This window comes from Rhipicephalus sanguineus, chromosome 3 (genome assembly GCF_013339695.2).
Source record: "Rhipicephalus sanguineus isolate Rsan-2018 chromosome 3, BIME_Rsan_1.4, whole genome shotgun sequence".
Taxonomy (NCBI): domain Eukaryota; kingdom Metazoa; phylum Arthropoda; class Arachnida; order Ixodida; family Ixodidae; genus Rhipicephalus; species Rhipicephalus sanguineus.
Window position 1 is genome coordinate 161,408,831 of NC_051178.1, and position 14,554 is coordinate 161,423,384.

Here is a 14,554-nt window from a genome sequence, read left to right on the forward strand (position 1 = left end):
TCTATATAATGAAGCAGCAAAGGCCAATGAAGAAATGTGTTTACTTGAAAATTTCTTAACTGCGACCAGCTTTGTTTAATTTTAACAAAATGCCTAAGTTGTATCATGAGATACAAACTTTCTTGTTCAAGGCGTATTAGTTTCATTTCTAAACGACTTATTGGGATTTGTTTAGCTGCCTAACATGACAGCTCTTCAAGTGCTGCGCTGTTAGTTCTTTTTGCTTGACACTTCCGCAGTTTATTGGTGTCGCTGCTTGGCGACCAGCTAGCTGGTTACCATGTATACCTGCAAGTGCCTCCGCACGATGGCGCAAATACGGCTGTGCAGTCTTACCTTGTCCGCAAGCGTATTGTTTTCGTAATACCGCATCCACCGACAGGTGTACAGCAGCAACAACATTGGTAGCGGTATTGTTTGTGACGCATCGTGTAAAGACGATGCGCTACATAGTTGGCGCTCACAATTAATTGAGGACATAAAACTGCAATGATTTTTCACATTTTATTATCTGCTGGCGTAAAGCGTTCGTTAGCAACATATTCACTAACGTGCAATATTTTACCATTCGTTCTCCGAGAGAACCTGAGCCGCCAGGAAACGTCTCAGACGTATTCTAGCACAGAACGCCGCAGGTTATCACTGCTATTCACACTATTGCCACTTCTAGCTCCGCTTACCTGCGGATTTGTAACAGTAAGAATACTTTAAGGGGACCTAAAAAAAGGAAAACGAATATATTTAATTCAAATAACAAGGTGGTTCCGTATTAAACAATCAAAGTGAATATGTATACAGGGTGTTTCACGTAAGTAGAACCCAATATTAAAAAAACAAGTGGTTAACCGCCGCTGAAAGAAACCAAATGTATTTGGTTTGCCGTCATGTGGCACTCGTTATGGTATGTTTTGTACTAAGCTTAACTGGTTAATTAAATAAGGTCAATGATGCGACATTGCGACATTTTTAATATTCACTTCAGGGCCAACTGCGCTTCGACACATCGTAGAGCGAATTTAAAAACGACCGACACAATTTTTTTTGCCAGCGTACATGCTGCGTGGTGAATGTTTTCGGGCTTTTACAGAAAGCCCGCGAAATATGAAATAAAACCACGTTCGCAGACAGTTAAAAAATAAGAATAAGTCAGAGAACGTATTTTAGCAGCAGGTTACAAAAGACATATTACAATAAACAGATGGGCGAAAAACTACGCAGAGGACTAGGTAACGTATGGGATGCAAACGGAAGACAGCAAAGAAAGCAGTTTTGCTAAAAATGAAGTTATCATTAAAAGAACTTTTCCAATAATTTGGCAGGAAGAACAAAGACACAGTACGTCAAAACATTTCCTGTTAAGTAAATGCTTGTTCTATTGCATCTAACGTCAGCACCGATAGTGGGACCGTTGTTAGAATCTCCTTTGCATGTAAGTCAATCTCATCGTACTATGTAATTCAAGCTTGCATCCACAAGATCTTTGGAATCGCTGATGTGTGAAAGGCGCGAGACGCAAAGCAGCCCCATTCTTGCATTCTTTAGACATTGCAACGAAGCATCACGCAAGACAAACTTCGATACCGACAGTACAGCGGCATCAGAATTTGTGCGAAAGACGCCGCACGCATTGGAGTACGCAGCAGAGTGCAGGGTCTATGAACAAGTGTCATGACATCAACACAACTAAAATGAAAGAAAACATCTAGGAAAAAAGGTAGGCTGCGCGTAGACGTTCGCACGCTTGTTTTTGTCGCGATGGCTCGAGCGCCATCACGTGACTCTGCTCGGGACGCTTAACATCATCGCCTGTGCTCGCTGGAGCGCTCTGGCGGAAATATACAAGAACGTAACTGTCGTTAGTTTTATTCAGGTGGCTTAGTGGTAGCAATATCAGCTTGAGAACCGGAATTCCGGTCGACGTTTATTGTTTCGCACGGTGGTGTTTCTATAGCAGTATCTTGTATCTTAAGATACACGATACATTATTGAATGTCTCGGAAATACAGATACAGATACTCGTTTTGCAAGACGTGTCGCGATACAGATACACAATACCCAAAGAGTACCTAAGATAGTATCGAAGATACATGTATCTTCGATACTGCCCAGCACTGATCTCATATCGCTCGCAACAGCACACTTCTGCGGCTGTGCTGCCACAACTGTGGCTTCAAAGCGGCAGCCTGTGTTGTACCAATACGTATTTTACAGCGAAATGTTTTGAGATTCCTACAACGGCTGTTTTTGGAGCCGTAGTTTTTGGCACCGGCAACGGCCCCGCTGCCGCCGTTGCCGGTGTCCGTAACCGCTCTCACGCGAATTAAAAAAAAACGAAATAAGAAAAAATATCCAGGATGGAACGGGGTTCGAATCTGGGCCTTCTGGCTGGCAGCCCAGTATTCCATCACAGAGCCATGCCGGTGCTTGAAACTCCTTTGCAAAAAGATGGTATACAGGCTTCATGTCGGGAAGGAACCACATTAAGATGTGCAATATAGCGTGATAGAAAAGTAAAATAACAACCAGGCAATACACAATGCGAATTCTGTAACCTGGCGCCGCACAATGCGAATTGCGCAGTGAGTGCGTTGTTGGATGCTTCCAACCGATTACAAAAGGCTCAGCCATAATGCTTCATCGTCATCAGGCACAGCATAAGCAAAGTGCACATAATATCTTACAGGTGCTCAGCGGGAGCCACGGTTATCCGCAGAATTACGAAAAAAATTGATTAGTGGCTGGTTCCTTACTTCAAAGGAATTATGATGATTTATAGCGTAGTGGGTTCCTCGCAAGTGAACTTCTATTAGTTGCCAAGGAATCCCTTAAGGCCCCCATGCTCCATTTCCTCAGGGGTCTCAATAAAGTTCTTTCCCTCTCTGTCTCTCTCTTTCTCGGGTTAACGTATTGTATATAGCGTGGTAACAGAGTGAAATAACAATCGAGCGTCACACAATGCGAATTACGCAACTAGTGAGTCGTTTAAAGCTTCCAACACATTACAAAGCACTCAGCCATAATTCTACATCGTCATCAGCCGCCGCATCAAAAAATTGCACATAATGCCTTACAGATGTGTAGCGGATGCCTCGCTTCTCTGCAGAATGAAGAATAATGGTGTAGTGGGTGCTTCCCAAATTCACAAAAATTATGATTTATGGCATAGTGGGTACCTTGCAAGTGTACTTGTTTTAGTAGCAACAAGAGAGTTCACAACAGGCTCTCAAAAAGCCAACTCTTCCATCTATCGCTGTGACTGTGGTGCGCTCTCCGCGGAGGCCTGGCGTTTTTCACAGCGGAGAAGTTGAAGGCGGCCGTTAGTCCGTGGGCCACGAACAGAAAATGATCATCGTCATGAACCGGCACGCGCTCTCTTCGTTATCTTCTTCTTCGCTCCCAGAAAACGTGCGCCAATTTCTCTGTTGTGGGTTGCAATAACTCTGATTTGGCGAGACAACGAGTACAGAGAGAGAGAAACAAACATAAAGAAATTCTAGGGGGGGGGGGATTTCTTCGTCAGGCGAGATTCCAACCCGCGTACCCGCGATCCGAAAGAGAGTGCCTTAACAACTCGGCTATCCAGGCAAGCTAGCAGAGCGTAGCATAGCCTTTTATAGTACAGTATAGGAAGTGGGTGGGAAAGGGAAGCGAGGATGAGGAGGATGGAAAGGAGGAGGGGGTAGAGTAAAGTGTAGCAGAGAAAGAAAGTGAAAAAGAGAGGAATAAAAATTCGGCAGATCCCACGTACCGTGGGAGTCGATGTTATGCGAACCATGCGGTGGGAAGGTGTCTGTGGCGTAATTTTTTTCACTGAGCGAAACCTTACAAAATAGCGCTAAAGATTTGTATAAATTTTATACGCACTCATATATGTTTAAGAGCCGCATATGTGTTATATAACAAGTTGTTTACAGTTGGGTAACGCTGCAAACGGCTACGTGGGTATTACCAACACCAGAAGCGGTAAGCTGATATGTAGTGCTTATACTTGTCCCTTATGACGGATAATGCACGCAGGTTTCACGAACCCGAATGCGTGTGTGGAAGAGGTTCCTGGCAGTTATTGAACAAGGTCAACATCACCGTGATCAGTGAGCACCAGCAGTTGGTCATGACTTGTTATCGGATACGGTCGTGATAGCGGTGACGACGGGTCCATGTGCAGTGAAGTATGAGGTATCGTACAGCTGTTGGAAACTGTAAATGCCTCGGTCATTCCTTCCACAAATTGTCTATAGATAGAGCTGGCGACATGTTGGAATCTGAAGTCACCCTTCGCCTTGGTGAGGTATGGGCCGTCGAGGCTGGTAGGCCTAGATAGTGCTACGCAGACCAACATCAGTGAATGGCGCTTGTCGTATTCGTAGACTACCTAGGCGTATGGGGCCTATGTAGCCTAGTCTACAAAGCGGCTCTCAATCAATCAGGCATCATCCTCGGTCAGCATGAGGCCATCGCCCAACCTCATCAGAATTGAAGAGGACGCTGCGTCGTTCTGGAGGACGAAGTGCACTTTACGGTGCTACGATGTGAATATCATACGTAACTTTCGTTAATGTATTCCTCCGGGGTCGAGCAACGCTTCAATATAGCTTGCTGAATCATAGGAATACAAATGTCATGTTTATTAGACTGCTAAAAAAGCGGACCCAATACTGCAACCACCGACGTTATTCTGATATGACGCCTGTATCGTAGGAGTACACATGGTAGGAGCATCATGTAATGTTTATTGCGTTCTTGGAAACTTAGATAGCCAGCACCACAAACACAACTGACGTTGTACCGGCATTACACCGGCATAGGCTGTTTTTTCCAAACCAGTTTATAGGCCTGGCGTGGCTCTCTTGTAGAAATATACCTGATTGCCACGCAGAATGTTTGGGTTCGATTCCTGCTGAGATCCTAATTTTGATTCTTTCCATTCGTCGGGCGAACGCTGCCGATGTCGGTTTTTCTTAACGCTCTCGCATTTAAGTTACCAATATCTGTTCTCGCCGTTCCTGGGTAGATATAAACTGTCAATCACCTGTGGCGTATACCCATACACCGCGGCCCGTGGTAAATGGGTATGTGCCACACGTGTCTGGAGGAAAGGGTTTGACGAACGCAAGCGACAGGATTTTCACGTTATTCATGTCGTGACCCTACAGTCATATTCGTCAAGTCCTCTTACTCCCCCATGCCAATTTTGGTCTACACCAAGTTAAGGGTGCGATCATGAGAACAGCCAGACGTAGGCGGCCAGATAGATAGATAGATAGATAGATAGATAGATAGATAGATAGATAGATAGATAGATAGATAGATAGATAGATAGATAGATAGATAGATAGAAACGCTCAAAGCGCCAAAGGTTCGCTAAGAAATGCTTCGCACTTAAAATGTATCGACGAAACTAACACAAATGCAGTTAGATCAGTTGTCTACTACCTGAGTATCCAGCATGTGGCGAATGCGTGCGTTGCCGCGATTATTTCGCACATACGTGGCTTGAAACTATCGTGTGATTTTCCCTTTTACGAGGCTGCAAAGTGTGCCTTTGAAAAGGCGCGTAACCACTTTGAGGTAGTGCTGCCGATCGAGCCTAATGCAAGAGCGAACAGCTATTTTATGTGATCCTGAAAAGCCTCCGTGCTAGGTCACGTATTCCTGTAGAGTTGGCTTGACTATGCGAAATAGCTTTACTTGTAATCTGCCCAATGAAATGTACTGCGAAAAATCAATTATGTTTTCAGTTTATCTTTTAAGCTAATGTCTACGAGGTAAAGAAAACTGCTTGGAAAGGCGCGTTTGAATTTCTGCTTGAATATTTCACCACGCAAAGGGCAGCACCTACCGAAAGAAGGGCTGACAGCCATAGCAACGAATGAATGAATGATTGAATGAAACATCGACGCGGAATCTACATTGAGAGTTGTCTAAGAAGATTTTTAAAAATTTTCTTGGAGTTGTGTATGTGATGCGTAGTACTAGAGCTATGTTGTAGGCTTCACCTTTCCCTAGAACGTAGTTTTCGGGCGGCATCGGTATGGAACCTTTCACCTTCTTCCTAACGTCCGTCGGCATCTGAAACAGCGCTGCAGTAGCCGCATCCCGCTACCACCGAAACGCGCGTTTGGCCGTAAATTTTCGCAGATTATAAATAAAACGATCCTCCATATCGGCAATACATCTTGTCCTAGAGATGGCTTTAAATGTGCGATAAAGAGGCCTTCCGTCCATCCGCCCGCCCAACCGTCACGTGAGACGCAGATTATCGCTACAACGAAATGAATGTATAGAATATAATACGTTTTCTGGACGTTGCTGGGCTTGAACCCACGCTTTGAATCTCAAGAATTACACCATTTCCCGCTAAAGGGGACCATGAGGCGATGCGAAGCCGGAGCACTTGCACGATCGCGTTCCGTTGGCGTTCGTTGGGCATGCTACCGACCTCGCGTCGTGGAACGCGAAGAGGAACGCTACGCGCGTCTTGTCTTCTCTCTAGCCTGGCCGTTAATTCTCACAGGGCGAGCGGGGAACGCGGTCGACAGGCGCGCGAGAGGGGGGCAGCGTAGAAGAGGAGAGAAAGGGGGAGGGGACGCGGATGCGCTGGCGCTCATCACGGTGTTGCGCAGGAAAGCATTTCGGCATGTCTAGCCTGCGTTTCAGAGGAAGAGCGGAGAGAGAAAGTGGAGAAGGGGAAATGGGAGAGAGAGAAAGTGGAGAGGGGAAATGGGAGAGGGGAAGGGTAGAGGAGAGTTGTGAGGGGGAGTGGAGAGGAGGTGTGTGGAGAGGGTATGCGCATGCGCAGTAAGTGTTGTCACGCCGCACACCACCACCACCACCGCTTGGAACTCCGCTATAAGATGCTTCGCATCTAATATATGCGCTCATTGAGTGTCATTTCAAAGCGGCATTCATATTTCCACTACGATCCAGCAACACTCCTTTATCGACGACTTTTAATCACTTCAAGTCTCCATCATATCCCGATTTTCTATCTTGATTGGCTTTACGTCATTTGTTCTGTATCGCTTGACTATTTATTAGCAACAATGATATTTAATACTTAACCAAGTAAATATGAGTGTTCATACTGTTACGCACTCGTGTTTTTCATCTTTGTTCCATCTCCCACCCAAATAGAGAGAGTAAGGACTGTATTATTATTATTATTATTATTATTATTATTATTATTATTATTATTATTATTATTATTATTATTATTATTATTATTATATTATTATTTTGGAAATTGGAGCTGCATAAACTGCATATGACTAGAAACTGTTTCAGCCTTTTTGAAAGATCAGCTGCCGCGGTGACATAGTGAAAACTGTGCTGCTCACCCCAAGTTGTTCTCCCTCTCTCACCCCAACGGCGCGTGTTAGATTCTGGCCGCGGCTGTCGTATTTTCGATGTAGGCGAAAAATTCTACAGGCCGCCCATCTACTTAAATATAGGTGCGCGTTAGAGAATCCCGTCTAGTCGAAGTTTCCGGAGTCCTCTACTAAGACCTGCCTTATAATCATATCGTGATTTTCATTGATTCATTCATTCATTCGTCTTTATTTACTTTGTCAAAAAAGGAGGCAACGGGACTAAAAGCCGCATAGGCGGCTTGACAAGGGTCCCGACTCCCTGTTATATGGCAGTGCAGTGGACATTCGTAAAAATAAATGCAATACAACACTTAAAATACTATACATAATCAAAGTGGACATTTATACAATAGTTAAAAGAAGTAGTAGCTACGCTTTAGCTAACAAAATAGCAATTCATTATTACAGACTTGACGCAAACATGAAACTGAGTGATACTTATATCATGTGAAACCTCAGAAATTCAAAAATGCATTCTCGAATGTCCATTAATCCGAATGTCGATTGGTTAAGAACACCAAATATGTCGATTAATCGATTAATCGACGAAAAAACTCCAGGAATAATAGACGAAATCAAAACTTAAGAAAAGCCGACGCGGACTCTCATGCGTTCGCGTAAGATCACTCAAAGGCGAATAATTGATTCCTGGCATCAGCTTAAAATACTGCCTAATGTTTCCTAACTTTAGGCATAAATATAGCACATAATTACTAGGCATATTTTACGCATAAATATACTGCTGGATTACATTTTACGAGCTTATAGAATCTTCTTGCATGAACATGAGAGACTTGTTCATGAGCGCTCAATGAATCTAGAGAAAATAATCAAGAACATTATCTGCCACTCCTTCGGTTTTGGCCCGTACGCTCTCCTTTGAGTCATGAACAGAGTAGGCAATCGGTATTTTACGAAATGAATGTACCCTGCCTGGCTCGTTTCCAGTGTGAAAAGGCTAAGAAGCATTTCTGCCTCACCTCTCTCTTTCTCTCTCTCGCACTGTAAGCAGTGGACCAGAAAACATTATGGTCCATTTTCTTTCTACCTATTTCTCCTATCGCTCTCTCTTCACTACATTTAAACAATGAGCTCGAACATTTGAAAGAGACTAGCTGGGAATCACGAAGTACGCATTATCATCTCAAAGTGATGTCCCTTATTTGCCTCCAGTCTTTTTCTACGCGAAAGTCTATTTCCCTTGGTATAACGCTGCCAAATATTTATTTATTTATTTTATTTATTTATTTATTTTCAAATACAGCCAATCTCTCAAAAGGATGATTATAGGGGTGGGAGTATATTGATATATGAAATACATATAAGAAATAATGCGAACAACATAATTTACACTCACTATGGAAACACAAAAAATTACATATCTAGACAGATTTTGGAATGGTGACACACAGTTATAATTTCTACAAACAGACTACAGCAGGAGAAAGGGGAAAAAGTACAATCAGCAGAGCGTCATGCGCCGACATCAAAGAGCTCGTTCCCTGAATTCTGTGAACGGTTCTATCGTAGGCTGAGCAACAATGAATTTATCTACGCACTTCCATTCTCTGACTGCTAGTGGAAAAAAATGAGAAGCGAAATATATTGCTGGTAGAATGAAATTCCTCTAAGGTGAATCTATGCTTGTGTCGCATTTCTCTGGAAGAGTTATATGTGACAAATGACGTGGGACTTAGCTTGAAGCTATTGTGTAACAACAAATACAAGAATTTTAACCTGTGCACTTTGGCTCTGCTAGACAAACTAGCGAGGCCAGCGAGTCGAAGAAGTTCTGTCGGGGAATCGTTACGGCTGTAACGACTGAAAATAAAACGCCCAGCTTTCCTTTGAACGCTTTCAATGTGAGAATACTGTTTTTTTGTGTGCTGAAACCCCGCAACATTGTCATATTCCAATATTAGTCGGCTAAGACTTGTGCAAGCAAGATACCGTTTTTCAAAGGTTGAACCGATAAGCAATCGTTTGAGGAAAAAAACAATTTATTCAGTGCTTTTTTAGAAATTTGTTGCACATGCGCGTTCCAGCTAAGGTCGCTGCTTAGCAAGACACTTAAGTAGTTTTACTGTGAAACGTTCAGTAGCGGGACACCATTGATACTGTAAGAAAAGGAAAGGGTTGGTTTCGTACTTGTTATGCTCATATAAACTGTTTATTTTGCGTTCATTACCATTTGCCAGTCTGAGCACCACTGAGCCACTTCGTCCACAGAATTATTAAGTTTTATTTGGTCATCTTGGGCTTTAATTGTGTGGTACAGTACGCAGTCATCTGCCCGTAGTCTGATGTTTACGTCGACGTGATTAGTTATATCGTTTTATGTACAATAAGAAGAGCAGTGGGGCCAGTACAGAACCCCGCGGTACGCGAGAAAAAACGGGAACGGTATCAGACACATAGTAATTATACTGCGCGTACTGCTAACGGTCTGAAAGACAATCTTGAATCCAGCGCGTTAGTGGGCCTTCTGCTATTACGCATTTTAATTTATAGCTAAGTTTAAGGTGGGAAACGCGATCGAAAGCCTTGGGAAAGTCCACGAAGGTAACCTCAATTTGTACTTGGCTGTTAATGTCTTTGGCAATGTCATGAGGTGCTTCCACTAACTGGGTGACAGTCAATAGGCCACTACGAAACCCATGCTGATCGTAGTGAAATATGTTGTTAGTTTTGACGAATTCTGTCAGATATTTAAGCATGATGTGTTCTAGTATCTTACAAGATGTAAACGTAAGTGAGACGGGCCTGAAGTTTGCAGGGGAAGAAGTGTCACCTGATTTATGCACAGGTATTATCTTACCAATATTCTAATCATCTGGAAGACGACCTACGCGAAGTGATTGTGAATATATAAGCTGAAGAAATTTGCTTGCGGGTTCAGCGTACGGCTTTAAAAAGGCATTTAAAACGTCATTTGGAACACTGTTTTCTTTTCGTCTAGGTTCAGTAAGAGCGATAATACGCCTGCCGGCGATATGAAGGGAGCAGAGTGTCGGAACGGAACGAAAACCGAAAACAAAAATCGAAAAAAAAAACGATATCTTTGACCGGAACGAAAACGTAACGGAAACTTTATCTATTATTTCGTTCCGGAATGAAACCGAAATTTTTTCAATCGTGTTTCGGCTCACGGAGAAAACTTCGCAGTCCACAACAACTGAGCTCATGCAATGTGCATATCTCAGGGTACAGTATTAGCGCGTACCTCAGGCAGGAATTCCAAAGCAAAGATATGTTTAAATTGTGCGAAAACGAAAACAGTGGCAACCAGAGATAGGTTTATATTAACGCAAGTGGACATTTGCGCGCCTGTCACGCAGGTCAAAGTGGAGAGGGCACAGTCGCGCTAAAGTTTGTTACAGCGAAAGTATTTTGAGATCACAACAGCTGACTTTGGCGCCATAGTTGTGCGCCGCCGCCGGTTTCCGTGACCGCTATCGCGTGAAATAGGAAAAACTTAAATGATGAACAAATTTTTAGGATATGACGGGATTTTAGCCCGCGCCCTCTGAGTGACAGTCGCGTCTTCCGCCACAGTGCCACGCGGTGGCACTGTGGCGCGGAACGCAGGCATCGTCTTCGCGCCGCCGCTGCACCGAACTGCACCGATTGCGGCGCGATCGAAACCCTGTGCAACCTATTGCTTGACTGCCCTTCTCTCAACACTGCGCGGAAGCGGCTCGTCATGAAGTACCGACTCGTCGGACTGCCGTGTGCGACCCTACAGGACTTGCTCCATCCCACCGGCCACGTGCACCGTCGCCGATCAGCCCTTGCGGCCCTACTCGCTTCTCTCGAGGATGCCGACCTTGTCGAACGAATTTTCTAGCCGCTCACCACGGTGACTCGGACGCCCGTTCCCCTGCCCCCCCCCTCACCTTTTTTTTTCTTTTTTTTCCACTCATACCTTTCTTTTTCTTCTTTTACCATCCTCTTTTCACTCTCACTGTCCCTTCAATCCCCAGTACCCCGTGAGTGTATCGGTTGAGGTGTCCTCACTTGAGCGACAGTTATCGTGCACTCTACACCCAATTTTCATTTTCATTTCCTTCTTCCTTTTAAGAATCACCCCCCCCCCCCCACGCGGTGCTTGTAACTCCTCAAAAATACTCTGCAGGCGACATGTCGGGCAAGGAATCGTGTTAACATATGTAATATAGCGTGGCAGAAGAGCAAAATAACAACCAGTCAACACACAATGCTAATAGCGCAAAGAGTGTGTGTTTTATTGCTTCCCCCCAATATTGCGGAGTTGCCACTCCAGAATTGGAATGACGCCGGAATCATTCCACATTTTCGCGACCCGGGAATGGAATGGGAATGGAATGGGGACAACCCTTGGAGGAATGGAATTAAGCGCCTTTTGCACGGAATGGAATGAGAATGGAATTACGTTTTTTTTTTCTGAAAATAGAGCACGTTTTTGTCTAAGTGCTGTTTTTCAAACTTCAAACATAGTAAGTCAGAGCCTCGAACTTAATAATAAAACAGTATTTTTAAAATGGCTTGGCTCATTACAAGCACGGTACATTCATAAGCAATGCGCCTACTACAAACCGAGGCATAAGAAATTAGTGTACCAACAAATGCATTATCCTAGCAGACACTGAAGGGAGAAACAAATTACCCCTCCGCGTTGGTTCCCATTGATACCCCCACACGAATGTGACGAATACTCCATGCACAGACTGATCTTTATCTCATGAGCAGTTCAGTACCTGACACACGTAAATAACCTTTGCGACAAAGAAGACATTGCATACCTGCGCACAAGCGAGCACAGAAAGTTCTCCTCACCCCATCCATGCTTGCGAGGCGCGCTTGACAAGCGTGAGTGTTGATGAGCAGTGCGGCCCAGTGTTCCGCATTCGATGCAAAGGAACAGGGCGCCTGAGCGGTGCACTGTTCCAACTAATACCAGCAGATCTAGATGGTTTTGTTATCTTAGCATTCTCCATATTCACGACCTATTCGGACGCGTGGCAAAACTGCTTAGACTTCTTGAATACTACTTTTGTCAGCATAAAAATACGCTATGTGGTCATTTTAGCATTTACACATTTAAGCTTAAACAATATTGAAACATCACCATTCGTTCATACATGCTGACCACGCAAATACTATAGGTAGCGGGAGAACTGCCCCTTTGGGAATTAGTATGGTGGTGGCTGTACTGCATGAGATATTTCACTAAGCTACTATCATCGACATTGGTAACGTGTTTTGCGTACTTTTGCAGTTCCTAATGCATCTGATGACATCAGCTTTATAGGGCGTTCATTCTTAACTCGATCAAATTATCAAAATGCCTTTCCTACATTGAGGAATTACAGGAATGGAATTGAACTGCCCGGCCATTCTCGGAGTGGGAATGGGTTGTTTTTTTCATTCCAAGGAATTGAAAGGAATGGAATTGGAATGGAATGGAGGTGCCCATTCCGCAACACTGCTTCCCACCCCCACACAAAGTGCTCAGCCATAAGACTTCATCATCATCAGCCACAGCACAAAGTGCACATAATGCCTTACAGATGTGTAGCGGGTACCACGATTCTCTGAAGAATGACAAAAAATAGCATAGTGTGAACTTCGCTACTTCAGAAACATTACGATGACACATGGCGTGGTGGGTAACTTGCACGTGTACTTGTATTAGTTGACCCAAGGAACACTACAACGGGATCTACAAAGTCCACTCTTCCAGCTTTCGCTGTGACTGTACTGCGTGTTCCGCGCAGGCCTGACGATCTTTTTATCAGAACAGCGGTGTCTCACCTCAGAGAATACACTCAATGACGTGCTGCTTTTGAGATCGTGCTCACTCCCTTGACACAAAGCATTGAGCCCACTAAAAAATCGTAACTTACTTTTGAGAGAAAAAAAAGTACTATGCCTTTGAAGGGTATACTGCTTTGTGCTAGTTGGTAGGAATTCGTGGTACAGTTACTTTCGCTCCTCTGAAGAACGTGCTTTACCCTTGTCTCACTTTCTTAAGAAGAAGGCAAGTAAGTACATCAAAAATCCAATGTCTTTTATCATTACCTTAACTTCAAAATTTTCGCACAAAAAAATCATTACGAACCGTTACGGAACGTTTCTTTTTGGTTCCGGAAAAGAAACGGAACGGAACTTTTGCGGTGGAACGAAACTAAAACCGAAACGAAAAAGATTTCGTTCCGACACTCCGGAAGGGAGTGTCTAAACATTTACCTGCATAATTTTATCTTGATGGGCAGCGTTGAAGAAGGCCGTTGTGAGCAATGAAAACAGACTGAAAGTAGCTGTTAAAAAGATCGGCTGTCTGTTTTCCATCCGAGGCAGGCGTATGCGCCTTGTTAGTGTGCTTCACACTTATGTATCGCCAGAACTTATGAGGAGCTGTCCTATAAAAAAATCACAGCATATCCACGGAGTGAATGATGATGAGTGGGCGAAGCTGCGGAGGTTCATCGGTAAACCGTGAATCTTCCGTGAATTCTGCCCAGTACATCATCACAGACGTGAGATCGGGCGCGTTTATACTAAAGGTTCGATGAGTTATGACGACTTGCAGCGCACTTTAATTTTACATGTACGCTGTGAATTTTCATTGTTTAGAAAACCATTGCTTAGAAAACATCTGGCGTCTTTCGTTAAGCAGCTGGCGTCTTTTCGTTTTGCTTTAGAAACATCTGGCGTTCTTTCGTTTTGCTTTTACAAAACATCTGGCGTCTTTTGTTGGTTTATTTCATCAATCAACGGCGTTTTGAACAAAATTTTTATTGTTTAATCACGCACAGGAGAAATCTCACCAGGCACTACCTTGGAGGTAAAGAATGGCTGCTAATGGGAATGAGAGACAGAAGAAGTCGGCTTTTAGCTAACGCTGCGAATTTTTTATTGTTCAACAACGCACAGGAAAAATCTCCCACCGGCACCACCTTGCAGGTCAAAGCGTAAGACTGGTTACATACTACGCTACGAGGGACGAACGGGTGCCGCTATAAGGAGCTTCGCCCCTAAAAGCTGTGCAAAGAGTGACTGAGGAAGCGTTTTTTCCCCATACTAACTTTACTGTTAAAGGGCCCGTAAACCACCAACAGACGCTCACCTGCTCCTCTCCGTCAAAGCCACCTAGAAAAAATTTTTTCTAGGTGGCTTTGTCTCCGTACCTTTCCTCTATCGAA